Below are 12,500 nucleotides of genomic sequence, written 5' to 3'. Positions count from 1 at the left end.
GTATCCCAGTACCACTGCCCAGTATATCTATACCACCACTCAGTATCCCAGTACCACTGCCCAGTATCTTTATACCACCACCTAGTATCCCAGTATCTCTGTACCACCACCCAGTATCCCAGCACCACTGCCCAGTATCTTTATACCACCACCCAGTATCCCAGTAGCACTGCCCAGTATCTCTAAATCACCACCCGGTATCCCAGTAGCACTGCCCAGTATCTCTGTACTACCGCCCATTTTCTCTGTACCACCACCCAGTATCCCTATACCACTGCCCAGTATCTCTATACCACTGCCCAGTATCTCTATACCACCACACAGTATCCCAGTAGCACTGCCCAGTATCTCTATATCACCACCCAGTATCCCAGTACCACCACCCATTTTCTCTATACCACCACCCAGTATCCCAGTAGCACTGCCCAGTATCTCTATACCACCAGTCACCACAGAATATATTACTGAGATCAGGTTATGGAACAGTCTGGTATTATTATATTAACATCTGTGTGAGCTTATAAGCAGATGTAAGTGCCAAAATAAAAGTAAAAAAAATAGCAGGAAGCAGGATTTGTCCGTGTTTCACGTTCTTTCCAACAACAAAGCACATAAACACACTTCCTCGTAATTACCACTTCAGAAGTGGGAAGTAGGATCGTTCCGGCAGCACATGAAAGCAGTGGCACGTGAAGTCATGGCTGTGATTTAATGATCTCAGCACCATGGCTTAATGAACACAGAAGCATCAGGATATTGTTCACACATGCTAATAAGTGTAAAGTGAGTTTGTCATCTTTAGAAGTTGCCTTATCAGAACTAATGACTGTTCAGATCTGTTACATGACAAATATCTGTAACACCATGTTTTTAACAATACCATTCGATTCAAGCATCCTGAAGAAGGTCAAGAGACATACAGTACATCCCATAAAAGTGTGTTGGTGGTGTTTCAGCGACTGCAGTGAGCCTCAGAGGATCTGCCCCCAATCCTACATTGCTGTGAAAGACGATTTTAACCCAGTTGTGTTACCTGTGTTGCTGTACACAAGTACTGAAGATCTTGGAAATTTGAAAGTCGGTTGAAGAAGAAGAAGAAGAAGAAGAAGAAGAAGAAGAAGATGGAGATAAAGATGAAGACAGAGGAGAAGGTGAATAATAAGGAGAGAATGGAGAAGATGAAGAAAAAGGCAGAGAAGGAGGATACAAGGAAGAAGAAGAAGCAGAGGAGGAGGAGGAGAGGAGGAAGAAGACGATGGAGGAGAAGGAGGACATGAGGAAGATGGGGAAAGAGGTGGAGGAGGAGGAGGAGGAGGAAGAGCAAGAAGAAGAAGGAGTAGAGGAAGAAGAGGATCTTCTTCTTCCTTGTCTTCCCTTTCTTCACACATTAACCTGCAACTATGAAATGCTGAATACAGGAAGCAGAAGAACACGAAAAATGTCGTTGAGGCTGAAGGACTTCAGAACATCACAAAGAACCGTCCAAGACCCGCGTGTTTTTTTTAAAAAGTGCCATCACACTCATTTAGAGCTGTAAATATTTTACAGTTGACCCGACAAGAAGGACATCTGAGGGGGAATGTGGATTTGCTGGACATATGATGAGATCTTTGAGATCTTTCTTCATATGCAGTGAGGATGTGTATTGGGGTGTGTTAGAGGATTAGCGTCCATGCAGGACATGTCCATTTAAACCTGCTGGGAATCTCTAGCATATGGATGTCATGAATCCTTTCTGTTTAATGGAAACTCTGTATTTGATAACACACACACACACACACACACACACACACACACACACACACACACACACACACACAAACACGCACACACACACTTTTTACATGCATGATATGATTTAATGATATAAATCCAGAAGGCATCATAATGCTCCAGTAGATGAATGATGAATGCTTATTTTGTATTTTGATGATACACGATATCGTCTATTTGATGATAGACGATACACACAACATTACACCCCTCCCCCCACTTCCTCCATCAAGTCCTTATCTTCACCTCCTCGTCGGATGGTGTCTCAGTCAGCTCCGTCGCTTAGACGCTCTCTCCTTATCTTCCTCGTCCTTACACTGTACACATTTCAGGTGTCACGTTCAACACTCACTCGCATCGTAGGTGAAGTGAAGCTACTGTAGAGTTACAGACGGAGCAGAAATTCATCAGGATTTAAATTCAGCTTAAAAAAAAAGGTTATGATGAAGTTTCTGGAATCACGTAGCATGAAAATATAAAATATATCAGGTTTTTTTTTTCAGTTTCAGAGCCACATATGACCTTCAAAATTAATTTCACTGATTGTGCAACTGATAGAGGAGGAGGAGGAGGAGGAGGAGGAAGAAGGAGAAGAAAAAGAAGAAGAATGAGAAGAAGAAGAAGAAGAAGAAGAAGAAGAAGAAGTAGTAGTAGTTGAAGGAGGAGGAGACAAAAAAGGAGATGAAATGAGGAAGACAAGGAAGAAGAAAAAAGAGGAAGAAAAAGAGATCATTAATTTAACAGACAAATGAAGGAAACGTCACATATTTACAGCTACATTTAATGTTACAGAACATCTACAATAGTCATGTCTTCAGGCCAGTGGACTTTACAACTAGAGTGGTGTGTGTGTGTGTGTGTGTGTGTGTGTGTGTGTGTGTGTGTGTGTGTGTGTGTGTGTGTGTGTGTGTGTGTGTGTGTGTGTGTGTGTGAGAGAGAGAGAAAGAGAGTGTGTAGTTTACATGTTTTCCTCATGCTATAGGGTTTTCCTCTGGGTTCTCTGGTTTCCTCCACCAGTCCCAAGACGTGTGTGTGTGTGTGTGTGTGTGTGTGTGTGTGTGTGTGTGTGTGTGTGTGTGTGTGTGTGTGTGTGTGTGTGTGTGTGTGTTTATATTAGTAAAAAGGCTTCAGACAGTTCACACCTCATACACTCCACTGTCTGAGGCTGGAAATCTCCCAACTCTCTCTCTCTCTCTCTCTCTCTCTCTCTCTCTCTCTCTCTCTCTCTCTCTCTCTCTCTCTCTCTCTCTCTCTCTCTCCCTCTCTCTCTCTCTCTCTCTCCCTCTCTCTCTCTCTCTCTCTCTTTCTTTCTTTCTTTCTTTTCTCTCTCTCTCTCTCTCTCTCTCTCTCTCTCTCTCTCTCTCTCTCTCTCTCTCTCTCTCTCTCTCTCTCTCTCTCTGCATGGATCAGCCTGATCTGTTGGAATCCTACACCTTTGTGCATCGTTCGTTTCCATGACGAATTGTCTGGATTTTGTCTTTAAGTGAATACAATCTGACAAGACAAAGCTCATTTATTTTCCCCCCAGCACTAGATTACTAGTCTCACCCTCAAACACTCAGTCAATCGCTTCCAATAACGCAGCGTCTCTCGGCCGTATTCAGCAACTCTTGATTCATAGTCACGGGATTGATTTCAAAAAGGTCAACGTTCCTCAGGGTTGACGGAGACATGAATAGAATAATCTCCATGCTTTGGAGCGCCGTGACTTTCCCGCCGTCCTTCACGTGACGCTTGATCCGACGAAGATGAATCACGATTAATTACGTAAAATATCAGTAAAAAGTATATTTGTATCCCGGCGCTCGTGAGTTAAAGATTTGCTAACAGGATGTCGTGACAATATGGCGGATTAATCCATCATTGTTAGACCAAAGCATTAGATCATTACGGTGGATACGATGCCACAGTTTCTATTATGTGTGACGCAAAGCGGTGCCAATAAACAAAGAAATTAAGGCGGCGTTAAATAAATCAAACAGATTGATGGTTGAATTGATGTTCTGATTTTATAGCGCTCAGGATTATATCACCAGACAGGTGATAGATTCCTCGATCGCTCCATTTTTATTATCAGACTGTTCGATATCTGTCAAGATCTTGTCCTATTTGCCCTAATCGTCCCTCTGTCGTCCATCTATCTGTTATCATCTACCCAAGCAATCCTTCGACCTTTACTTGAATTTATACATCGAAAGAAGTGAGCAGGCTGCTTTTTATTGCTTTCTTTTGTGGTAGAGAAACTCTGGGTTCCTGTAAATGTAAATGTCTGAAGCTCTTAAAATTTACCACTTACTCAGTTAGAGCAATTTAATTTTGACTCATCACTTCCATGTTTTTCCTTTCTGAGACCTTCAGGAGAACAGAACCAATTGGCATTTACGAGACACTTTTGTTTTTAGATCATTTTATACAACTGAGTGATAACTGCCTTGCTCAGGGATCACTGCTGATCGTCAGGTTGTGAGTTTGAATCCCAGATCACCAAGCTGCCACCACTGGGCGATCTGGGATTCAAACTCACGACCTGCCGATCGGCAGTCCAGCACCTTACCCACTAGGGTACAACATCCCCACGGACGGCAGAAGGAAGTGTTCAGTGCTCAGTGCCAAACTTCTTGTTCTTATACGCAACAATTTCTCCACTCTCTCACTTAACATCCACAAATATCCTACACTCGCCGATGCCGCTCTCATGTACGCGCTCGGGTCGGTCGCTCTCTCACTTTCCACGACCTTCCTATCAATAGTCCAACCCCAACCACTAAGCTACCACATGCCACAGTATAGAGAAGTGTGTGTGTTGCAAAACACCAATGTTGTTGTTTCACTAATGTTATTGAGCTCGGTGTTTGATCTTATTCACAACTTTAAAGATCCACGCTCATATAACGTTGGATGGACGGAAACGATCTGTGGTCATGTTACTCATTTCAATCACTTGCTCCTTACAGTCCCTTTCTTGCTTACAGTTATTACTCGCTACAGTCCTTCAGTAGTTCCCAGAATATCACTAAAGGCGGTAGAGAATTTTCATATTTATCTCCCAAACTCTGGAATCTTCTTCCTGACAGACTCAGACACACTCTCCAAGTTTAAATGAAGATTAAAGACATATCTCTTTAGCCAGACTTACTGTACACATAAGACATCCCATAATCCTGTGCTCCAGTAGATCGGATCACATTTGCATTATCATCTAGTGCCGGTTAATATTATGAACAGCAGCTACGCTAATTCTACTCCACTTGCTTCTCTTTTCTACCCATCCAGAGATTGTAGCAGCTCCAGTTGTGTTCTGCTTCATGCGGATTTCAGACATTTTAAGAGAAGATACCAACGCCAGTGGGGCGCACGGTGGCTTAGTGGTTAGCACGTTCGCCTCACACCTCCAGGGTTGGGGGTTCGATTCCCGCCTCCGCCTTGTGTGTGTGGAGTTTGCATGTTCTCGCCGTGCCTCGGGGGTTTCCTCCGGGTACTCCGGTTTCCTCCCCCGGTCCAAAGACATGCATGGTAGGTTGATTGGCATCTCTGGAAAATTGTGTGTTAATCAATGAGAGTGTGTGTGTGTGAGTGAATGAGAGTGTGTGTGTGTGCCCGGCGATGGGTTGGCACTCCGTCCAGGGTCTATCCTGCCTCGATGCCCGATGACGCCTGAGATAGGCACAGGCTCCCTGTGACCCGAGATAGTTCGGATAAGCGGTAGAAAATGAGTGAGTGAGAGAGTGATACCAACTCCATTTATTCTTTGAGGACAACAACCTCCTCATCAATACACGATTGTTGTACTCTATATTTATAATCACACCCTCCAGTGTCACCCAAATGAGGATGAGGTTCACTTTTGAGTCTGGTTCCTCTTAAGGTTTCTTCCTCTTCCATCTAAGGGAGTTTTTCCTCACCTCAGTCACCTCAGGCTTGTTCATTAGGGATAAATACAAACACATTAAAATATAAGTCTAATATTAATTAATGTACACGTCTGAATAAAATAAATCCAACAAGCTTTTTCTTTGTCTACACTACAAGATGAACGATCCGGTGATTTACCGCTGTAAGACGTCGTATTTCCTCCGATCGACATTTTCACCGCATCGTCTGCAATCTGCTTTTCTTTGATGGTTGTCATTAATCATCTTATACTCCCACATTCGTTCGCATTCATTAGCACGACAACAAACACGTTTAGAATCTGAGATATTTTTATGAGTTCAAGTAAATCAGCGTAGCACCTGGATTTAGGATAAAAAAATAAAATTCGAAATAACAAATCTTCTAAAATTAAACCAATAAAACATAGTTTAGAAATATCAATTCTGTTGAATGTCAGACAGCTCAAATTTTTATTAATTAAATAAAACCTGTGTGTTCCGGAAAACCTTTGTGCTGTAGAAACAAATGAAAGACGTTGTGTCTGTGAGTCTGATATAAAGTGAGTCAGGATTCAGAGACGTGTGTTTTTCCTTTCTGTCCAAAACTTTACACTGAATTTTAGTGTTGATGATAAAGTCTTAGCTGCTTACGAACAAACACTTGGAGCGTCTCAGACATTTATTTTTGAATATTCAGATAACTGTGTGGAGAAATAAGTTTTTTTTAGAACTTTTCTTCGAATATATCACCCCTAGTATTCTAGATAAAAACAGAAATCCTTAAAGTCTTGAGTGTCTACCTTCATATGAGCTTCATATTAACACCCCTGTGGATGAGACACGAGGAAGACGTTTAAACATCAACATGGACACGGGAAAAATGTAATTGGTCTCTGGGATAAAGAGTTAAACAAACAAATAATAAATAAAAAGTTAAATAAATAAATAATCAATCAAACAAACAAATAAATAAATAAATAATATAATGAATTTGTACTTGTTTGCCACTGGCTATTTCCAAACGGCGGTTGAAGACTTAATTATTCAAGAAACACTTAAACTAGCACTTCTTTCCTTATCTTTTGCATTATAAAAAATAAATAAATAAATAAAAAACGTTGACACTTTTTCATTGTAACTTTGAACAAATGTTTTAAGCTCATGGTATCTTAAGTGAACCAGCATTAATGTATCATATGTTAGAGATTTAAGCACTTATGTACGTCGCTTTGGATAAGGGCGTCTGCCAAATGCTGTAAATGTAAATGTATATAAATGTACTAATTTGTAACAAGAAATCTGGACATTTATGTTTTACATGCTGCAGTTTCTTAAGATGTTTTAAGAAAATTTTAAATATTAGTTCACAGGTTTCTGGATCTAAAACAATAATTCTTTACTAATTTTGATTTCCTTTGAAACAAGGCTTGTTACTTACATCTAAAAGAACATCTCAGAAAGGTTCCTGAAGTGTTCTTTGAGGAGGTTTCTCATGTTCCTTGCTCAACCCTATGTGAAAGCTCAAACCCTCTGTTGCAGGATTCTGCCTAGACGTTTTAAAGCTTACCTCAAACACACACAGCAAAAAAACAAGGGCAGATTTCCAAAAATAATTCTTTACCGCCAACAAGCTGCTTCTTCGACACATACACCGATTTCTTTTTTCTGCATTTCACTTCTTCATCATCCTATTCTCCAAAGACAAGATGGCCACCATTTACCAGATGCTTAGAGGTCACTCGCTCTGTCCACACTGGGGGGGGTGACGTTTTCCTGCCGTTCTGACATGTTTCCTCATTCGCTCCTCATTCAAAATTATTATTATTATTATTATTATTATTATTATTATTATTATTATTATTATTATTATTATTATTATTATTGTTGTTATTATTATTATTATTATTATTATTATTATTATTATTATTATTATTATTATTATTTAAGCTAATTATTCTAAAAGGGAGATCCCAAAGATGCATACGCAATCTGATGAACTTTTGAACTTTCAAAATCTTTGAAATTTAAGAAACTAAAAAAAAAAAAAAAAAAACACATCAATGCAAATGCATATTTATAGATTATGTAAATATATATATAATAATTACTTGGTATATGATGCTTGGTATATGAATATGGAAATGAATAAAAAGTATGTCACAATTAATTTGTACATGCTAGGTTAATAATTTAGATTATTTAATGTACAGTATCATGATGTCACTTTATCTCACTTCCTGTCGGAGTAGGAGTGTACACGGGGAGCCTGTGCCTATCTCAGGCTTCATCGGGCATCGAGGCAGGATACACCCTGCACAGGAGTGCCAACCCATCACAGGGCACACACACCCTCTCATTCACTCACACAATCACACACTACGGACAATTTTCCAGAGATGCCAATCAACCTACCATGCATGTCTTTGGACCGGGGGAGGAAACCGGAGTACCCGGAGGAAACCCCCGAGGTACGGGGAGAACATGCAAACTCCACACACACAAGGCGGAGGCGGGAATCGAACCCCCAACCCTGGAGGTGTGAGGCGAACGTGCTAACCACTAAGCCTGATTGCGTATGTGACAAATAAAATTTCACTTTGAATACAGCTGTAGCTGAAGAATTTTATTATGTAGAGAAATTTAAGCATTTTTTCTGCACGCACATGACGACAAACCCGAATCCTAATCACCAAAAGATCCACCATGTTCCACTCCACTCCATCTCCATTTAACATCTCTACACCTAACCTGAAACATCCACACCTGCTTCCTGATATTTGTCCCTAACTTAATTATTCACGTTATTATTAAATTCTACTTCCAAGCATCAGTAACCCAAGAGCAAGCATGGTTCTAAATATAAATATAAACGTTAAGTCAAAAGAAGGCATTTTTATTTATATAGCGTGTATTAAAGACTAAATACTGTAACAGGTCGTGAGCTGTAATTAAAACCAATTTACGTCCAAGGAAATAAAATGAAATAAAATCAACGTATAAATAATTTCAACTCTGTCATAAATGCTCTATGGCTCCAATAAAAGCAGCAGTGGTTCATGACCGAAGATGTCGCCATTAATAACGACGTAGCATCAAAATGAAATGAAGTTAAGAGGTTGATGTATCCTCGAGGCTACGAGCCAGTTTCGTTCAGAGCCATTTTAAACATTTCTTTATTCTTTCTTTCTTTAACATGTTTGATTCTTCATGAGATACCTGCATAAGGACTTATAGCATTTAGGCTTGCAGCAAAATTTCCAGACAAACCACATGTCAAAATTCATACCATTTCCATTTATAGATTTGGCAGATGTCCTTATTCAAGGGTCTTACTGTAGATGATCTTTAGATGTCACGTGAAGGCAGACAGTGACTCAGCTGTTTGGATATCTAGAGGAAGTTCATTCCACCACCAAGGTGCTGGAACAGAGAAGAGTCTTGATGAAGAAGCCTTTTATTTTTGTCACATATATATCACAGCACATTGCATTTCCCAATTTTGATGGTTGGGGTAACAGCACAGGGTCAGCCATGATACAGCACCCCTAGCGCAGAAAGAGTTAAAGGCAGGGTCTCTGATTTTTGAAAGCCAATGTTGACATTTGAAATCACCAAAACAAACACGCCCCTAACCCAAATGGGTCCCACCCCTGTATCGATAGCTCCGCCCACACATACATACGTAACCCAGGCAACTACTGGAAAGAAATGTGTCTTTATCATAGCTGAAGTGAAGAACAATACGATTGCAGATAAACAAACAAGCTAAAATGCCACACAAGCATAATGATGTAAAGGACAAAGGCATATATTAGTTCTGTGTAACAAAGCAAAACCAACGTTACTCACCTATCAAGAAGGAAAAAAGCGCCTCGGCTTCTTAAGTAAAGTCGGCCACATATTCACAGGTCGGAGTTTCCCGAGTCGATAACTCCTGAGCTAAACGCTGTTACTACACAATACGCGGTAGTGGTGGCAGTGGTGGGACTTGAACCCAGATCCTTTGATTAACAACCCAACGCCTTAACTGCTTGAGTCAGGATGAACATACGGTCAACAGGCCATCTATCACTACATGGTGATTTGATGGATTCCCAGAGAAACAGAATCGGTCATCTAACTAATAAAGATGTCCAAACTAATCCAAACTAAAAAAAAATGCTTTAACAAGGCACACATCAGCCTCGGTTTTAAATATTTACACTAAAATATAAACAGAACATCATGGTCATGGATTATCATTGGGGATGTGGTAGCCTAGTGTGCTGGACTACCGACTGAATCCAGGTCCACCAAGCTGCCACTGCTGGGCCCCTGTGCAAGGCCCTTAACCATCAATTGTTCAGTTGTATGAAATGAAATGAAATAAAATAGAAGTCAGTCTGGATAATGATGTCTGGAACACACTGTGTCTGTTTACTCGTTGTGATCTGTTGTAATAAAAGCACTGATATCCTATTGTAGCTCTCTGGACATCGTGATTAGCTCCACCCACGATTATATGATATCGCTTAAACATTCCCAATTTTCAAGCAGTCTCCAGGCTAAACCTAGGATCCCCAGTCCCACTTTTCTCTCCTCCCCCTCCCTCAGATCCGCCTCATGAAGTTTTGATCATTAGATGATAAGCTGGATGAAATGTATTAAAGCAGCACTTAAAGCCTTTAACGCTGTAGGTCAGTGGGTCACTAGGACTACAGTAGAGTGTCTCTGGATTAGCTGCTACTCTGCCTGAAGACAGACGGATTTGTCCCCAGCTGGGGTTGATAATAGCAGGCTAAAACATTTTAGTCCTAACGTTATTATCAGACGTCGTGTCACTTTCCATCATCCAGCGGCGCTAAGCGGAGGAACGAGCTGAAATCATCATTTCTTACAAAATCATGCAGCAAATAAACCATTGTTTGTATTGCATAGTGTTATAAAGACGGTAATGAGCAGAAATAAGAACTGGAATCTCTTTTTTTTTTTTTTTTGATGGCTTGAGAGCTCATCGAGAAATATAATAAAGCATAAAATTGAAATAAAATCTACCGTATTGAGATGTTATAGAAGAACGGGGCACAGAAGCCTTTATTATCACCACATATACATTACAGCACAGTGGAATTCTTCTCTTCACATACCCCAACTAAGGAGGTTGGGGTCAGAGTGCAGGGGCAGCTTTGATACAGCACCCTTGGAGCAGGGAGGGTTGAGGGCCTTGCTCAAGGGCCCTGCAGTGGCAGCACACTGTGCTGGGCCTTGAACCCCGATCCTCTGATTAACAACCCAGAGCCTTAACCAGGTGAGACACGACTGCCCCAACTATGTGACAACTAAGGCTTGAATATTAATGTTTATAAATAACACGTTCCGATTTATTTCTAGAATTCCCTATTTTATTTAAAAAATATATTGATTTTTTGCAAACAAAGTCTATTTCCCTACATTACCCATCATGCTGTGCTGATAGTGGGGCAGCGTTAATTGCGAATTTCCCACTCGCTTTGTCTCTACCTAGAGAGTGATGCGGCAGCACTTTATTCCTCATCTGTACATTCTGCTCAAACAGACTAAGTGCATCAGATGACTAGCCTTGACCAATCTGATATGAGTCAGCGTCATGCAGCTGCACTGCATTCTGGGACTTGGGGTCCATAATTTGGAAATGTTTTCTGTTCAATTCAATTCGATTCAAATTTATTTGAACATTGCCTTACAGAACATAAACATAATACAAAAAGTTTAAATCTTAATATTAGACATTCATTTCCTACCGCTTATCTGAACTTCTCGGGTTACCGGGAGACTGTGCCTATCTCAGGCGTCATCGGGCATCGAGGCAGGATACACCCTGGACGGAGTGCCAACCCATCGCATTGCACACACACACACACATTCCCATTCACTCACACACACACACACACTACGGACAATTTTCCAGAGATGCCAATCAACCTACCATGCACGTCTTTGGACCGGGGGAGGAAACCGGAGTACCCGGAGGAAACCCCCGAGGCATGGGGAGAACATGCAAACTCCACACACACAAGGCGGAGGCGGGAATCGGACCCCCAACCCTGGAGGTGTGAGGCGAACATGCTAACCACTAAGCCACCGTGCCTCATGATATTAGACAGAGTTATTATGAATAATGTCCTTTCAACAGTCAGATACAGTCTGATAATTGTGTATTGATGAGGAGGTTTTTGTCCTCAAAGACCACACGGAGATGGCATCTTTTCTCTGAATGTCTGAAATCCTCATGAAATGGAATCCACCTGGAAATGGAGCATCTCTAGATGCATCAGATGTGATTGATGTCATTGTGGCACTCATTACACTAATAACCAACAACTAATGAGCTCCAGAATCACTAAACACATCAGCATGTGTCTCTGAGTGTAATTGTTTAATCCTGCTGGGTGAACGACAAATTCCACCTGAATGCTCAACTTTTCATTTGTAATATAGTGTTTATTTCCAGTGTTTGGAGAATTTGAGCTGTAAGCTTGTAAATACAGAAGGAAACTGCTGACAGTACAGTAGCTACACACACAGCAAAGTGTGGAGGGTATTTGCCATGATGGGTGGATGTAGTAGATCTCCAGAGCTTTACAGTCCTCTTATGTACCTTTAAATCTTCATTAAATGTGCAGTGTGCCACTTTAAAGCTGCAGAAGGTGTTGAGGGCAGTGCAGCTGTGACAACGATTCATACAGTTCAGTGTCCTTGTGGCTCAGCATGTGTTTAAAAGCCTAATATTCAACTTAACAATTATTATTATCTTACATAAAGGTTATTAGCTCGCTCTCTCTCTCTCTCTCTCTCTCTCTCTCTCTCTCTCTCTCTCTCTCTCTCTCTCTCTCTGTC

At 40.9% G+C, this 12,500-nt stretch overlaps 1 long non-coding RNA gene across 3 annotated transcripts in view; it reads right to left on the bottom strand.

Annotated features, from left to right (window-relative positions):
* LOC113656658 overlaps nucleotides 1-12,500 on the bottom strand; it is an 18,739-nt gene that overhangs the window by 1,427 nt on the left and 4,812 nt on the right. Inside the window, exon 4 of one of the 3 annotated variants that reach the window (XR_007138535.1) lies at nucleotides 1,967-2,150. The exons of the other annotated variants lie outside the window; for them this stretch is intronic. This is a non-coding gene — a long non-coding RNA (uncharacterized LOC113656658). Of the gene's footprint in view, nucleotides 1-1,966; nucleotides 2,151-12,500 lie in introns of those variants that run through there. 3 annotated transcript variants of the gene reach the window in all.

Source organism: Tachysurus fulvidraco, chromosome 19, assembly GCF_022655615.1.
Source record: "Tachysurus fulvidraco isolate hzauxx_2018 chromosome 19, HZAU_PFXX_2.0, whole genome shotgun sequence".
NCBI lineage: Eukaryota > Metazoa > Chordata > Actinopteri > Siluriformes > Bagridae > Tachysurus > Tachysurus fulvidraco.
The sequence above is the reverse complement of the archived record's forward strand: the minus strand, read 5'-3'. Positions and strand labels throughout refer to the sequence as shown.